This window comes from Pseudophryne corroboree, chromosome 3 (genome assembly GCF_028390025.1).
Source record: "Pseudophryne corroboree isolate aPseCor3 chromosome 3, aPseCor3.hap2, whole genome shotgun sequence".
Classification (NCBI taxonomy): domain Eukaryota; kingdom Metazoa; phylum Chordata; class Amphibia; order Anura; family Myobatrachidae; genus Pseudophryne; species Pseudophryne corroboree.
In genome coordinates this window covers 712,440,671-712,459,158 of record NC_086446.1, presented here as the reverse complement: position 1 = coordinate 712,459,158, position 18,488 = coordinate 712,440,671, and positions in this window count along the sequence as shown.

Sequence of the window (18,488 nt, the reverse complement as noted above, 5' to 3'; positions counted from 1 at the left end):
AACAACAACAACAACAACAACAACAACAACAACAACAACAACAACAACAACAACAAAAACAGGTCCCTTACAGTGTTGCTGTGTTGTGCTGCATCAGACCAGTGGTAGTATCCTGGCCATCAGTCATTCCAGTGACCAGGCAGTCACAGTGGTATACGCTGCTGCTATATGTCCACTGCTGCCATATAATAATAATAATAATAATAATAATAATAATAATAATAATAACAACAACAACAACAACAACAAGTCCCTTACAGTGTTGTTGTGTTGTGCTGCATCAGACCAGTGGTAGTGTCCTGACCATCAGTCATTCCAGTGACCAGGTAGTCACAGTGGTATACGCTGCTGCTATATGTCCACTGCTGTCGTATAATAATAATAATAATAATAATAATAATAATAATAATAATAATAATAATAATAACAACAACAACAACAACAACAACAACAACAACAACAAGTCCCTTACAGTGTTGCTGTGTTGTGCTGCATCAGACCAGTGGTAGTGTCCTCAGTCATTCCAGTGACCAGGCAGTCACAGTGGAATATGCTGCTGTTATATTTCCACTGTTGCCGTATTATAATAAATAATAACAACAACGAGTCCCTTACAGTGTTGCTGTGTTGTGCTGCATCAGACCAGTGGTAGTGTCCTGGCCATCAGTCATTCCAGTGACAAGACAGTCACAGTGGTATACGCTGCTGCTAAATGTCCACTGCTGCCGTATTATAATAATAATAACAACAACAAGTCCCTCACAGTGTTGCTGTGTTGTGCTGCATCAGACCAGTGGTAGTGTCCTGGCCATCAGTCATTCCAGTGACCAGGTAGTCACAGTGGTATACGCTGCTGCTATATGTCCACTGCTGCCGTATAATAATAATAATAATAATAATAACAAGTCCCTTACAGTGTTGCTGTGTTGTGCTGCATCAGACCAGTGGTAGTGTCCTGGCCATCAGTCATTCCAGTGACCAGGTAGTCACAGTGGTATACGCTGCTGCTATATGTCCACTGCTGCCGTATTATAATAAATAATAACAACAACGAGTCCCTTACAGTGTTGCTGTGTTGTGCTGTATCAGACCAGTGGTAGTGTCCTGGCCATCAGTCATTCCAGTGACAAGACAGTCACAGTGGTATACGCTGCTGCTAAATGTCCACTGCTGCCGTATTATAATAATAATAACAAGTCCCTCACAGTGTTGCTGTGTTGTGCTGCATCAGACCAGTGGTAGTGTCCTGGCCATCAGTCATTCCAGTGACCAGGTAGTCACAGTGGTATACGCTGCTGCTATATGTCCACTGCTGCCGTATAATAATAATAATAATAATAATAATAATAATAATAATAATAACAACAACAAGTCCCTTACAGTGTTGCTGTGTTGTGCTGCATCAGACCAGTGGTAGTGTCCTGTCCATCAGTCATTCCAGTGACCAGGCAGTCACAGTGGTATACGCTGCTGCTATATGTCCACTGCTACAGTATTATAATAATAATAATAACAACAACAACCACCACAAGTCCCTTACAGTGTTGTTGTGCTTTGCAGCATCAGACCAGTGGTAGTGTCCTGTCCATCAGTCATTCCAGTGACGATATACGCTGCTGCTATATGTCCACTGCTGCCGTATAATAATAATAATAATAATAATAATAATAATAATAACAACAACAACAAGTCCCTTACAGTGTTGCTGTGTTGTGCTGCATCAGACCAGTGGTAGTGTCCTGGCCATCAGTCATTCCAGTGACAAGACAGTCACAGTGGTATACGCTGCTATATGTCCACTGCTACTGTATTATAATAATAATAATAATAATAATAATAACAACAACAACAACAAGTCCCTCACAGTGTTGCTGTGTTGTGCTGCATCAGACCAGTGGTAGTGTCCTGGCCATCAGTCATTCCAGTGACCAGGCAGTCACAGTGGTATACTCTGCTGCTATATGTCTACTGCAGCCATATAATAATAATAATAACAACAACAACAACAACAACAACAACAACAAAAACAGGTCCCTTACAGTGTTGCTGTGTTGTGCTGCATCAGACCAGTGGTAGTATCCTGGCCATCAGTCATTCCAGTGACCAGGCAGTCACAGTGGTATACGCTGCTGCTATATGTCCACTGCTGCCATATAATAATAATAATAATAATAATAATAATAATAATAACAACAACAACAAGTCCCTTACAGTGTTGTTGTGTTGTGCTGCATCAGACCAGTGGTAGTGTCCTGACCATCAGTCATTCCAGTGACCAGGTAGTCACAGTGGTATACGCTGCTGCTATATGTCCACTGCTGCCGTATAATAATAATAATAATAATAATAATAATAATAATAATAATAACAACAACAACAACAACAAGTCCCTTACAGTGTTGCTGTGTTGTGCTGCATCAGACCAGTGGTAGTGTCCTGGCCATCAGTCATTCCAGTGACCAGGCAGTCACAGTGGAATATGCTGCTGTTATATTTCCACTGTTGCCGTATTATAATAAATAATAACAACAACAACGAGTCCCTTACAGTGTTGCTGTGTTGTGCTGCATCAGACCAGTGGTAGTGTCCTGGCCATCAGTCATTCCAGTGACCAGGTAGTCACAGTGGTATACGCTGCTGCTATATGTCCACTGCTGCCGTATAATAATAATAATAATAATAATAATAACAACAACAAGTCCCTTACAGTGTTGCTGTGTTGTGCTGCATCAGACCAGTGGTAGTGTCCTGGCCATCAGTCATTCCAGTGACCAGGCAGTCACAGTGGTATACGCTGCTGCTATATGTCCACTGCTGCCATATAATAATAATAATAATAATAATAATAATAATAATAATAATAATAACAACAACAACAACAACAACAACAAGTCCCTTACAGTGTTGTTGTGTTGTGCTGCATCAGACCAGTGGTAGTGTCCTGACCATCAGTCATTCCAGTGACCAGGTAGTCACAGTGGTATACGCTGCTGCTATATGTCCACTGCTGCCGTATAATAATAATAATAATAATAATAATAATAATAACAACAACAACAACAACAACAAGTCCCTTACAGTGTTGCTGTGTTGTGCTGCATCAGACCAGTGGTAGTGTCCTGGCCATCAGTCATTCCAGTGACCAGGTAGTCACAGTGGTATACGCTGCTGCTATATGTCCACTGCTGCCGTATAATAATAATAATAATAATAATAATAATAGCAACAACAAGTCCCTTACAGTGTTGCTGTGTTGTGCTGCATCAGACCAGTGGTAGTGTCCTGGCCATCAGTCATTCCAGTGACCAGGCAGTCACAGTGGTATACACTGCTGCTATATGTCTACTGCAGCCATATAATAATAATAATAACAACAACAACAACAACAACAACAACAACAACAACAACAACAACAACAACAAAAACAGGTCCCTTACAGTGTTGCTGTGTTGTGCTGCATCAGACCAGTGGTAGTATCCTGGCCATCAGTCATTCCAGTGACCAGGCAGTCACAGTGGTATACGCTGCTGCTATATGTCCACTGCTGCCATATAATAATAATATTAATAATAATAATAATAATAATAATAATAATAATAATAATAACAATAACAACAACAACAACAACAACAACAAGTCCCTTACAGTGTTGTTGTGTTGTGCTGCATCAGACCAGTGGTAGTGTCCTGACCATCAGTCATTCCAGTGACCAGGTAGTCACAGTGGTATACGCTGCTGCTATATGTCCACTGCTGTCGTATAATAATAATAATAATAATAATAATAATAATAACAACAACAACAAGTCCCTTACAGTGTTGCTGTGTTGTGCTGCATCAGACCAGTGGTAGTGTCCTCAGTCATTCCAGTGACCAGGCAGTCACAGTGGAATATGCTGCTGTTATATTTCCACTGTTGCCGTATTATAATAAATAATAACAACAACGAGTCCCTTACAGTGTTGCTGTGTTGTGCTGCATCAGACCAGTGGTAGTGTCCTGGCCATCAGTCATTCCAGTGACAAGACAGTCACAGTGGTATACGCTGCTGCTAAATGTCCACTGCTGCCGTATTATAATAATAATAACAACAACAAGTCCCTCACAGTGTTGCTGTGTTGTGCTGCATCAGACCAGTGGTAGTGTCCTGGCCATCAGTCATTCCAGTGACCAGGTAGTCACAGTGGTATACGCTGCTGCTATATGTCCACTGCTGCCGTATAATAATAATAATAATAATAATAATAATAATAACAACAACAAGTCCCTTACAGTGTTGCTGTGTTGTGCTGCATCAGACCAGTGGTAGTGTCCTGGCCATCAGTCATTCCAGTGACCAGGTAGTCACAGTGGTATACGCTGCTGCTATATGTCCACTGCTGCCGTATTATAATAAATAATAACAACAACGAGTCCCTTACAGTGTTGCTGTGTTGTGCTGTATCAGACCAGTGGTAGTGTCCTGGCCATCAGTCATTCCAGTGACAAGACAGTCACAGTGGTATACGCTGCTGCTAAATGTCCACTGCTGCCGTATTATAATAATAATAACAAGTCCCTCACAGTGTTGCTGTGTTGTGCTGCATCAGACCAGTGGTAGTGTCCTGGCCATCAGTCATTCCAGTGACCAGGTAGTCACAGTGGTATACGCTGCTGCTATATGTCCACTGCTGCCGTATAATAATAATAATAATAATAATAATAATAATAATAACAACAACAAGTCCCTTACAGTGTTGCTGTGTTGTGCTGCATCAGACCAGTGGTAGTGTCCTGTCCATCAGTCATTCCAGTGACCAGGCAGTCACAGTGGTATACGCTGCTGCTATATGTCCACTGCTACAGTATTATAATAATAATAATAACAACAACAACCACCACAAGTCCCTTACAGTGTTGTTGTGCTTTGCAGCATCAGACCAGTGGTAGTGTCCTGTCCATCAGTCATTCCAGTGACGATATACGCTGCTGCTATATGTCCACTGCTGCCGTATAATAATAATAATAATAATAATAATAATAATAATAATAATAACAACAACAAGTCCCTTACAGTGTTGCTGTGTTGTGCTGCATCAGACCAGTGGTAGTGTCCTGGCCATCAGTCATTCCAGTGACAAGACAGTCACAGTGGTATACGCTGCTATATGTCCACTGCTACTGTATTATAATAATAATAATAATAATAATAATAATAATAACAACAACAACAACAACAAGTCCCTCACAGTGTTGCTGTGTTGTGCTGCATCAGACCAGTGGTAGTGTCCTGGCCATCAGTCATTCCAGTGACCAGGCAGTCACAGTGGTATACTCTGCTGCTATATGTCTACTGCAGCCATATAATAATAACAACAACAACAACAACAACAACAACAACAACAAAAACAGGTCCCTTACAGTGTTGCTGTGTTGTGCTGCATCAGACCAGTGGTAGTATCCTGGCCATCAGTCATTCCAGTGACCAGGCAGTCACAGTGGTATACGCTGCTGCTATATGTCCACTGCTGCCATATAATAATAATAATAATAATAATAATAATAATAATAACAACAACAACAACAAGTCCCTTACAGTGTTGTTGTGTTGTGCTGCATCAGACCAGTGGTAGTGTCCTGACCATCAGTCATTCCAGTGACCAGGTAGTCACAGTGGTATACGCTGCTGCTATATGTCCACTGCTGCCGTATAATAATAATAATAATAATAATAATAGCAACAACAAGTCCCTTACAGTGTTGCTGTGTTGTGCTGCATCAGACCAGTGGTAGTGTCCTGGCCATCAGTCATTCCAGTGACCAGGCAGTCACAGTGGAATATGCTGCTGTTATATTTCCACTGTTGCCGTATTATAATAAATAATAACAACAACGAGTCCCTTACAGTGTTGCTGTGTTGTGCTGCATCAGACCAGTGGTAGTGTCCTGGCCATCAGTCATTCCAGTGACCAGGTAGTCACAGTGGTATACGCTGCTGCTATATGTCCACTGCTGCCGTATAATAATAATAATAATAATAATAATAATAATAACAACAACAAGTCCCTTACAGTGTTGCTGTGTTGTGCTGCATCAGACCAGTGGTAGTGTCCTGGCCATCAGTCATTCCAGTGACCAGGCAGTCACAGTGGTATACGCTGCTGCTATATGTCCACTGCTGCCATATAATAATAATAATAATAATAATAATAATAATAATAATAATAACTACAACAACAACAACAAGTCCCTTACAGTGTTGTTGTGTTGTGCTGCATCAGACCAGTGGTAGTGTCCTGACCATCAGTCATTCCAGTGACCAGGTAGTCACAGTGGTATACGCTGCTGCTATATGTCCACTGCTGCCGTATAATAATAATAATAATAATAATAATAATAATAGCAACAACAAGTCCCTTACAGTGTTGCTGTGTTGTGCTGCATCAGACCAGTGGTAGTGTCCTGGCCATCAGTCATTCCAGTGACCAGGCAGTCACAGTGGTATACACTGCTGCTATATGTCTACTGCAGCCATATTATAATAATAACAACAACAACAACAACAACAACAAAAACAGGTCCCTTACAGTGTTGCTGTGTTGTGCTGCATCAGACCAGTGGTAGTATCCTGGCCATCAGTCATTCCAGTGACCAGGCAGTCACAGTGGTATACGCTGCTGCTATATGTCCACTGCTGCCATATAATAATAATATTAATAATAATAATAATAATAATAACAACAACAACAACAACAAGTCCCTTACAGTGTTGTTGTGTTGTGCTGCATCAGACCAGTGGTAGTGTCCTGACCATCAGTCATTCCAGTGACCAGGTAGTCACAGTGGTATACGCTGCTGCTATATGTCCACTGCTGTCGTATAATAATAATAATAATAATAATAATAATAATAATAATAATAATAACAACAACAACAACAACAAGTCCCTTACAGTGTTGCTGTGTTGTGCTGCATCAGACCAGTGGTAGTGTCCTCAGTCATTCCAGTGACCAGGCAGTCATAGTGGAATATGCTGCTGTTATATTTCCACTGTTGCCGTATTATAATAAATAATAACAACAACGAGTCCCTTACAGTGTTGCTGTGTTGTGCTGCATCAGACCAGTGGTAGTGTCCTGGCCATCAGTCATTCCAGTGACAAGACAGTCACAGTGGTATACGCTGCTGCTATATGTCCACTGCTGCCGTATTATAATAAATAATAACAACAACGAGTCCCTTACAGTGTTGCTGTGTTGTGCTGTATCAGACCAGTGGTAGTGTCCTGGCCATCAGTCATTCCAGTGACAAGACAGTCACAGTGGTATACGCTGCTGCTAAATGTCCACTGCTGCCGTATTATAATAATAATAACAAGTCCCTCACAGTGTTGCTGTGTTGTGCTGCATCAGACCAGTGGTAGTGTCCTGGCCATCAGTCATTCCAGTGACCAGGTAGTCACAGTGGTATACGCTGCTGCTATATGTCCACTGCTGCCGTATAATAATAATAATAATAATAATAATAATAATAATAACAACAACAAGTCCCTTACAGTGTTGCTGTGTTGTGCTGCATCAGACCAGTGGTAGTGTCCTGTCCATCAGTCATTCCAGTGACCAGGCAGTCACAGTGGTATACGCTGCTGCTATATGTCCACTGCTACAGTATTATAATAATAATAATAACAACAACAACCACCACAAGTCCCTTACAGTGTTGTTGTGCTTTGCAGCATCAGACCAGTGGTAGTGTCCTGTCCATCAGTCATTCCAGTGACGATATACGCTGCTGCTATATGTCCACTGCTGCCGTATAATAATAATAATAATAATAATAATAATAATAATAATAACAACAACAACAAGTCCCTTACAGTGTTGCTGTGTTGTGCTGCATCAGACCAGTGGTAGTGTCCTGGCCATCAGTCATTCCAGTGACAAGACAGTCACAGTGGTATACGCTGCTATATGTCCACTGCTACTGTATTATAATAATAATAATAATAACAACAACAACAAGTCCCTCACAGTGTTGCTGTGTTGTGCTGCATCAGACCAGTGGTAGTGTCCTGGCCATCAGTCATTCCAGTGACCAGGCAGTCACAGTGGTATACTCTGCTGCTATATGTCTACTGCAGCCATATAATAATAATAATAATAACAACAACAACAACAACAACAACAACAACAACAAAAACAGGTCCCTTACAGTGTTGCTGTGTTGTGCTGCATCAGACCAGTGGTAGTATCCTGGCCATCAGTCATTCCAGTGACCAGGCAGTCACAGTGGTATACGCTGCTGCTATATGTCCACTGCTGCCATATAATAATAATAATAATAATAATAATAATAATAATAACAACAACAACAACAACAAGTCCCTTACAGTGTTGTTGTGTTGTGCTGCATCAGACCAGTGGTAGTGTCCTGACCATCAGTCATTCCAGTGACCAGGTAGTCACAGTGGTATACGCTGCTGCTATATGTCCACTGCTGCCGTATAATAATAATAATAATAATAATAATAATAATAATAATAACAACAACAACAACAACAACAACAACAACAAGTCCCTTACAGTGTTGCTGTGTTGTGCTGCATCAGACCAGTGGTAGTGTCCTGGCCATCAGTCATTCCAGTGACCAGGCAGTCACAGTGGAATATGCTGCTGTTATATTTCCACTGTTGCCGTATTATAATAAATAATAACAACAACGAGTCCCTTACAGTGTTGCTGTGTTGTGCTGCATCAGACCAGTGGTAGTGTCCTGGCCATCAGTCATTCCAGTGACCAGGTAGTCACAGTGGTATACGCTGCTGCTATATGTCCACTGCTGCCGTATAATAATAATAATAATAATAATAATAATAATAACAACAACAAGTCCCTTACAGTGTTGCTGTGTTGTGCTGCATCAGACCAGTGGTAGTGTCCTGGCCATCAGTCATTCCAGTGACCAGGCAGTCACAGTGGAATATGCTGCTGTTATATTTCCACTGCTGCCGTATTATAATAAATAATAACAACAACGAGTCCCTTACAGTGTTGCTGTGTTGTGCTGCATCAGACCAGTGGTAGTGTCCTGGCCATCAGTCATTCCAGTGACAAGACAGTCACAGTGGTATACGCTGCTGCTAAATGTCCACTGCTGCCGTATTATAATAATAATAACAACAACAAGTCCCTCACAGTGTTGCTGTATTGCGCTGCATCAGACCAGTGGTAGTGTCCTGGCCATCAGCCATTTCTGTGCCGCATATTGTGTTATATAACTCCAGAAATATAATGGAGAACAAAAATTTGGAGGATAAAATAGGGAAAGATCAAGAACCACTTCCTCCTAGTGCTGAAGTTGCTGCCACTAGTCATGACATAAACGATGAAATGCCATCATCGTCTGCCAAGGCCGATGCCCAATGTGATAGTAGAGGGCATGTAAAATCCAAAAAGCCAAAGTTCAGTAAAAAGACCCAAAAAAAGAAATTGTAATGATCTGAGGAGAAACGTAAACTTGCCAATATGCCATTTACGACACGGAGTGGGAAGTAACATCTGAGGCCCTGGCCTATGTTCATTACTAGTGGTTTAGCTCCAGATGGCAATGGAAGCCCTCATCCTCCCGCTGGAAAAATTAAAAGTGTTAAGGTGGAAAAGCACAGAAAAGAACTGTGCGTTCTGAGATGGTATCACAAATCCCCAAGGAGAGTCAAAGTGTGTCGGCGGTTGCGATGTGTGACCTTCCCAACACTGGACGGGTAGAGGTGGCTCCTTCCACCATTTGCACAACCCCTGCAAGTGCTGGAAGGAGCACCCACAGTCCAGTTCCTGATATTGAAATTGAAGATGTCACTGTTGAAGTACACCAGGTGAGGATATGGGATATGGGTATTGCTGGCGCTGAGGAGGAAGTTGACGATGAGGATTCTGATGGTGATGTGGTTTGTTTAAGTCAGGCACCGGGGGAGACACCTGTTGTCCGTGGGATGAAGAAGCCCATTGTGATGCCTGGGCAAACTACCAAAAAAGCCACCTCTTTGGTGTGGGATTATTTCTCCACAAATCCGGACAACAGGTGTCAAGCCGTGTGTTGCATCTGTCAGTCTGTAATAAGTAGGGGTAAGGATGTTAACCATCTAGGAACATCCTCCCTTATACGTCACCTGCAGCGCATTCATCATACTGTAAGTCAGTGTCAAGTTGTAAACTTTGGGTAAGAGCGTAAGCAGTCCACTGACACCTAAATCCCTTCTTCCTCCTGTACCCAAGCTCCTGCAAGCCACACCACCCACTCCCTCAATGTCAACTTCCTCCTCAGCCAGGAACATCAGTAGTCCTGCAGGCCATGTCACTGTCAAGACTGGGGAGTCCTCTCCTAACTGGGATTCCTCCGGAGGATCCTTGAATGGTACGCCTGCTGTTGTTGCTGCTGGGAGTCGATCGTCATCCCAGAGGGAAAGTCGGAAGACCACTTGTACTACTTCAACTAAGCAATTGACTGTCCAACAGTCCTTTGTGAGGAAGATGAAATATGACAGCAGTCATCCTGTTGCAAAGCAGATAACTGAGGCCTTGACACTTCTGTTGGTGTTAGACTTGCATCCGATATCCGTCATTAGTGCAGTGGGAGTTAGACAATTGATGGAGGTATTGTGTCCCCGGTACCAAATCCCATCTAGGTTCCACTTCACTAGGCAGGCGATACCGAGAATGTAAAAAGACGTCAGAAAAAGAGTCACCAGTGTCCTACAAAATGTGGTTGTATCCAGTGTCCACTTAACCACGGACATGTGGACAAGTAGAACAGGGCAGACTAAGGACTATATCACTGTGACAGCCCACTGGGTAGCTGTATGGCCTCCTGCAGCAACAACAGCAGCGGCAACAGTAGCAGCATCTCGCAAACGCCAACTCGTTCCTAGGCAGGCTCACAGCTTTCCGTAAGAGGAACACAGTTGACAACCTCTTACAGAAACTGAGGGACATCATTGCAGAATGGCTTACCCCAATTAGACTTTCCTGGGGATTTGTGATATCGGACAATGCCACCAATATTGTGCGTGCATTACATCTGGGCAAATTCCATAACGTCCCATGTTTTCCACATACAATTAATTTGGTGGTGCAGAATGTTTTTTAAAAATGACAGCGGCATACAGGAGATACTGTCGGTGGTCTGAAAAAATTATGGGCCACTTTCGACATTCTGCCACTGCATGCCGAAGACTGGAGCGACAGCAAACACTCCTGAACCTGCCCTGCTATCAACTGAAGTAAGAGGTGGTAATGAGGTGGAAATCAACACTGTATATGCATCAGAGGATGGAGGAGCAACAAAAGGCCATTAAAGCCTATACATCCACCTACGATATAGGCAAAGGGGGGGGGGGGATGCACCTGACTCAAGCGCAGTGGAGAATGATTTATGTCTTGTGCAAGGTTCTCCAACCCTTCGAACGTGCCGCACGTGAAGTCAGTTCAGACACTGCCAGCTTGAGTCAGGTCTTTCCCCTCATCAGGATTTTGCAGAAGCAGCTGGAGAAATTGAAGGAGGAGCTAAGACGGAGCGATTCCACAAAGTATGTGGGACTTGTGGATGGAGCCCTTCATTCACTTTGCCTGGATTCAAGGGTGGCCAATCTGTTGAAATCAGAATACTAAATTTTGGCCACCGTGCTCGATCCTAGGTTTAAAGCCTACGTTGTATCTCTCTTTCACAGCAGACACAAGTCTGCAGAGGTGCAAAGACCTGCTGGTGAGAAAATTGTCAACTCAAGCGGAACATGACCCGTCAACAGCTCCTCCTTCAATTTCTCCCGCCACTGGGGCTGTGAGAAAAGGATAAGATTTCCTAGCCCTCCCGCTGGCAGTGATGCAGGGCAGTCAGGAGCAAGTGCTGACATCTGGTACGGACTGAAGGACCTGCCAACGATTACTGACATGTCTACTGTTACTGCATATGATTCTGTCACCATTGAAAGAATGGTGGAGGATTATATGAGTGACAGCATCCAAGTGGTCATAACAGACAGTCCGTATGTATACTGGCAGGAAAAACAGGCAATTTGGAGGCCCTTGCACAAACTGGCTTTATTTTACCTCAGTCCCCCCCCCCCCCCCCCCCCTCTCCCCCTCTAGTGTGTACTCCAAAAGAGTGTTTAGTGCAGCCGGTAACCTTGTCAGCGATAGGAGGTTACTTCCAGAAAATGTGGAGAAGATGATGTTCATCAAAATGAATTATAAATTCCTTGGGGAAGACCTTTACCAGCAGTTGCCTCCAGAAAGTACAGAGGGACCTGTGATGGTGGTTTCCAGTGGTAACAAATTAATACTCTGTAAGGAGGAGGATGTACACAGTGAAAGGGGTGAGGAATCGGTGGTTGAGGAGGAGGTCGACAAGGAGAGATTGATTGCTTCTTTTTTTTGGTGGGGGCCCACAGTCGTGTGGCAGACCCTGTCGCTGAAATTATTGGTTTGTTAAAGTGTGCATGTCCTGTTTATACAACATAAGGGTGGGTGGGGGAGGGCCCAAGGACAATTCCATCTTGCACATTTTTTTCTTCTTATCATCATTTACTGTTTGGGGACTATTTATTTAAAGTGCCATTTATTTAAAGTGCCATCCTGTCTGACACTTCCGTATATGTCCAGTGGTACTGCCATTTAATTCCAGTGATTTGGTAGACGTATAATTCCAGTGATTTTGCCATTTAATTCCAGTGATTTTGCCATTTAATTCCAGTGATTTGGACGTATAATTCCAGTGATTTTGATGTATAATTTCAGTGATTTTGACATATAATACCAGTGATTTGGACGTATAATTCCAGTGATTTGGACGTATGATTCCAGTGATTTTGCCATTTAATTCCAGTGATTTTGACGTATGATTCCAGTGATTTTGACATATAATACCAGTGATTTGGACGTAGAATTCCAGTGATTTGGAAGTATAATTCCAGTGATTTTGCCATTTCATTACAGTGATTTGGACGTATAATTCCAGTGATTTGGACATATAATTCCAGTGATTTTGCAGTAAAATTCCAGTGATTTTGCCATTTAATTCCAGTGATTTGGATGTATATTTCCAGTGATTTTGCAGTATAATTCCAGTGATTTTGCCATTTAATTCCAGTGATTTGTATGTATAATTCCAGTGATTTGGATGTATAATTCCAGTGGGAATTGTTTGTGTCACTTGGCTTAGTCATACAGCTACCTCATTACACCTCTTCAACATCTTTGCATAAGGTGCTGTTTGGGGCCTAGTTTGTGAAAAGTGCCATCCTGTCTGACACTGTCGTATGAGTCCAGGGGTACTGCTGTATTAGTCCTGGGGTACTGCCACATAAATCCACCAATTGCATATTTTTTTTGAAAATGACAGGTGCGTGTTGTAGATGCTGTCAAGGACCGAACAATTGCGGCCCACTCTCGACATTCAGCCACTGCGTGACACTACTAGATGGGCCAGGTGGTTGTGTCGCTTAAATACAGCAACCTCAGTGCACCTTTTTTTCTTCTTTTTCGGGCCTAGTTTTAAAATCTGCTATCCTGTCTGACACTGCAGTGCCACTCCTAGATAGGCCAGGTGTTTGTGCCGCACACTTGTGTCGCTTAGCTTGGTCACACAGCCACCTTGGTACAACTTTTAGGCCTAAAAACAATATTGTGAGGTGTGAGGTGTTCAGAAGAGACTGGAAATGAGTGGAAATGAATGTTATTGAGGTTAATAATACTGTAGGAGCAAAATCACCCCCAAATTCTGTGATTTTAGCTGTTTTTATGTTTTTTTTCAAAAATCATCCAGATCCAAAACCAAAACCAAAACACGAAAGGGTGGTTTTGGCAAAACCAAGCCAAAACCAAAAGACGAAAGTGGAATTAGAACCAAAACCAAAACACGAAAAGTGCCAGCTGCACATCTCTAGTCTATATCCTCTATGGCTATTCAGATTCCAGTTCTAATATTTGTACCTTAGGTGCATATGAATAAACACAAATTTTTAAATGAATTTTTCTTATCAGATCATACATTTTTTTACGATACTGGTTGAGGAGGTGACATTGTATTACTTTCTTGTATGTTTTTCTGTGTACAACTCTTTTAGATCTTCTTAATTAAAAGTTACATTTTATTTATCTTTTCATCATATCAAGAGTGCCCCACCATATAGTCTTTCTTTTTCTTCCTCTTCACACTTAAATGCTCGGGGTGAGCAGGAAATGTTTGTATGTAATGTGCGGGGCACTATGAGGTAGTAGCCTCATTATTAGACAATTGGTCACTCATTTTCTTGCCCTTTCCAGAGGCAGCAAAAAACCTTACTTCAGTAGGGGGATCTGGTCAGGATTCCAGCAGTCCGAATCCTGTCGTCGAAATCCCTACATTGCTCGGAATACCGATTCCAAGGAACCTGACATGGATTGCAATGCCAGTGCCGGGATACAGAATCCTGGGATCCCAAATGAAGGACTGCCGGTTACGGTTGTGGGGAGGGGTAGTTAGGGAGGTTAGGGTTTAGGGGTTCTATACTTACCAAGTAGGTGTTGGGATCCCATATGGGTGCTGCTGAGGTGGTGGAAGAGAATGTGGAGGGTCTATAAGATCTGCAGGAGGCAGGGCCCCTACCACCGCAGCCAGCACCTAAGTGGAGAGACTTCCTCTTGAAACCACACTAAACCCACCTTGCAGCTGTACACACTTTATGCGTCTAAACCTGACCTCTATGGCCGTGATAGCCGCACTAAAAAAGATCAATTGAATATCGCCACACGATCTCCCGTCACTTTAGACGAAAGATTGGGCGAGATATAACAACTGAATTCCGCCTGCTGAGTTCAGTAAATAGCTCTTGTGAACCGTGTCAATTGCAGTCAGCACTTTAATTCAGGTGGGGCTCCTTTTGCAGGATGAGAGGCAGCTCAGCCTCTGACAGACGTCCGTCCCCTGACAACTCCCACCTCTGACTATGGGTCAGGCTTAGGTCTTGGTCTCTGGAGACACCTCCTCTTACACTACTTCTTACAACAGCAGTAATTGCCCAGCCAAGACAGCAGGTCTCACCTCCTCATCAGTTACCTTCAGCTGCAGTTTATCGCCTCCCCTCTCAACTGCACACAGTTTGTGCTGGGTTACCATGGCAACCCCAGTTCTGGTTCAGCAGTAGCTCTCCTGCAGCTACTAAACTAGGGGGATGAAGCACCTTAGGTAGGGTGACCATATTATTCCTTTTACCTAGGACGCTCATGGATTACACATGTTCTGTGGCAGGCTGACTTCAAGGCTACATTTCAGCTGGTTTTAATCAGCCAAAGAACCTGTGTAATCCGTGAGCGTCCCAGATAAAAGGGATAATATGGTCACCCTGCCTTAGGGGTGATACCCCCTATTTGTAGTAGGGTATCACATGTAATAAAAAAAGATACTCTTTATTTACGGTTTTAAATGCCAACTAAAACCGTTCATACTGTTATGCAAATCATTGAATACTTTCAAAATTCAATGGGTGGTATTCAATTCTTTCTGCCCCCTTTCACACCTGTTCTGTTTCTGCTGACGGGCTGGTATCATCATTTCAGCTCGCTACCCCGGGGTAGTGAGACGCACTAATCATTTACGCAGCTAAACCTAATTACTATGGCATGATTTGCGCAATAACGGGAATCACTTTAGAAAGGAGATTGGGTGTGATAGAGCATTTGAATATCACCCAATGACTCTTAAATAATACAGAAATGTTGACATTTTTATGGTAAAAAAAAAGGCTTATTCCTCCTAACGTATAATAGGATGAATTATTTAACCCTAATTAATGTAACTAATTACCCTTATTAATTTAATAACTAAAAATAAATCAATATCAGAAAAGGAATTTGAATTGGAAACCTGTACCTGTAAAGTAATAAATACATTTAACACACATATGGTTGGCATAATAAACACATATGCAGTCTATGGATCCACCATAATATCAGCTACAGACATACACTGACAAACGCATACTGGATAATGCAGCACTCTTATATACATATCACTGACACAGGGGCACTTTAAGAGGGGGGCCGTGTGAAGTCTCTGATTGGTTCCCTTCCTCTCCGACTGTGCAGTAGACTCTGGCATTGTGCCAGAGGCAGCTGTGCATGTGCAGGTCTCCAGGAACATGGCACGTTCCTGGGGACATCTCTATTTCACATGCACGAATCACCGGAAAATAGCCACGGCGGCCATTTTCCGAGTGATATTTGCAGCCTGTGCCGGGCCGACAGAGAGGTGAGTTTAATTAAATGGGTGCAAGGTGTACGGTGTGGGCCCTCCTGGACCAGGTGCACTGATGGCTCAACTATTTCTGCTAAAGGGCAAGATAATATTTATTTCTCCATTCATTTTAGCTGTACTGTAATATGTAATATGCAGTTTATACTGCTGGGAAACAGGTATTTGTAAGTATAACAGTCAGTTACATAGTTTCAGTTGTTATCTTGAATGGCCAACATTTTCATCTGCAAACCAGCAAAAATAGAAATTAAGTTAAAAACAGGTTTTTTTCGGAATAGTGTCAAAAAGATTGCATTTCAGTGAGAGGTAAAGTACAAAATGTTATGGATGGATGTGGTGGGAAAGGAATATAATGAGGTAATATACATACAGGACTGTGCTGAGAAGTTATCATACAGTATTTGAAACTGCATAAACATGTTTAGAATACAGCAAACAATGACAAATATACATGTAATATAGCAGGAGAGGTATCAAACCTTGAATAGAGATAAAGTGGAGAGAGATAAAATATCACTCAATCAGCTACTAACTGCCATGTTACAGGCAATGGGGTCCATTTACTAAGAGTTGGAAAGAGATAAAGCGGAGAAGGTTAAAATAACAGACAATCAACGGCTGTAATTTAACACACATTTCGCTATATATATATATATATATATATATATAATATATATATATATATATATTATATATATAATATATATTTATATATTATATATATATATTAGGGTGCATCAAACGCCCCAACATTCGAAGTGCTTGCTGTCCCTATTCTTAAAATGTACCTTTTTAGCATAGAAACAACTGTGCAAATTTTTTTTGATGTACGATTTGACTTAGGTGGTCCACCTCCACACCCAAAAATTGTCTGTATTGTATTGTATTGTACTGCACTGTATTATATTATACAAAACAACTAACTTTAGCAAAACGAAGCCAACTTTTGTATGTGTGCCATGAATACGTGTCTTACATTGATTTTTGAACATAAGAACATAACAAAGAAAGGGAACAGCATGAAGCCTCATGGGCCTATCGTGGCTGTTCCCATCCAAATCACAAATCACAAATCATTAATCAAATCATTATTTCTTTTTCAGATAAAATAAATAGAAATTTATAGAAATAAATAGAAATAAAATAAAATAAATAGAAAAATAGAAATTAATAGAAATGAATCTTTAATCTTCAGGGGCATGGTGGGCCACATAAATATCATCTCAGAATCTTCAAAACTGGTATGCAATATATCCTTAACAATTAAAAAAAATGTAGCATGGGGACAAATCATTTTTCTTAGTTTAAAAAATTCATGGGGCGTTTGATGCACCCTAATATATATATATATATATATATATATATATATATATACTCTGTAAATATATACACACACACACACACACACACACACACACACACACACACACACACACACACACACACACACACACACACACACACACACACACATATCCATAAATAAATAAATACAAACATACATACATACATACATAGCTAGTTTTAATCCCAGCAGTTAAGATAAATAGGCGCAGCACTCACTGTTCAGTTGATACAATGCAGCAAGTCTGTTTCTTAGCAGTTCAAAGTATTTTATTATATGAATATTAATGTTGCTAACGCCACAATTATTATGGCCTTAATGACAATCACGCGCACAATCACATGCTCTCTGCATGAACTATTCTCTTCTCCTGGCTTAGTATGTCTGTTCAGGTAGGAGAACTTGCTCATTTGGCAGGAGTGTGGGATATAGGGCCTAACTTAGACATGATCGACGGCTGTCTTAGCCCTGCGATCGCCTCTGCCTTGTTGACAGGTAGAGGCGGTCGCTGGGTGGGAGGGGGCTGGCTGGCGGCGTTTGGCCGCCACTTAGTGGTCGGGGTCCGGGCAACACAAATGTGCCTGCACCATTGAAGGGGGGCGGGCCGCGGTGGCTGCGTGACATCACGCGCAGCCGCTGCGACCCTCACAGTGATGAGTAGCGCCTGCCAGCGTGCAGGAGCTGCGCTGGTAGGGAGCTACTCTTCCAGTACAAAAGCATCATCGCTGTGCGATGCTTTTGTACTTGTGCGGAGGGGGGTTAGGCCTGACATGCGAGGCGGACTAGCCCTGTGCTGGGCATCTGCCCGCATGTCAGTGTGCCTGATCGTAGATGTGCTAAATTTAGCACGTCTACGATCAGGTCTGAATTAGGCCCATAGC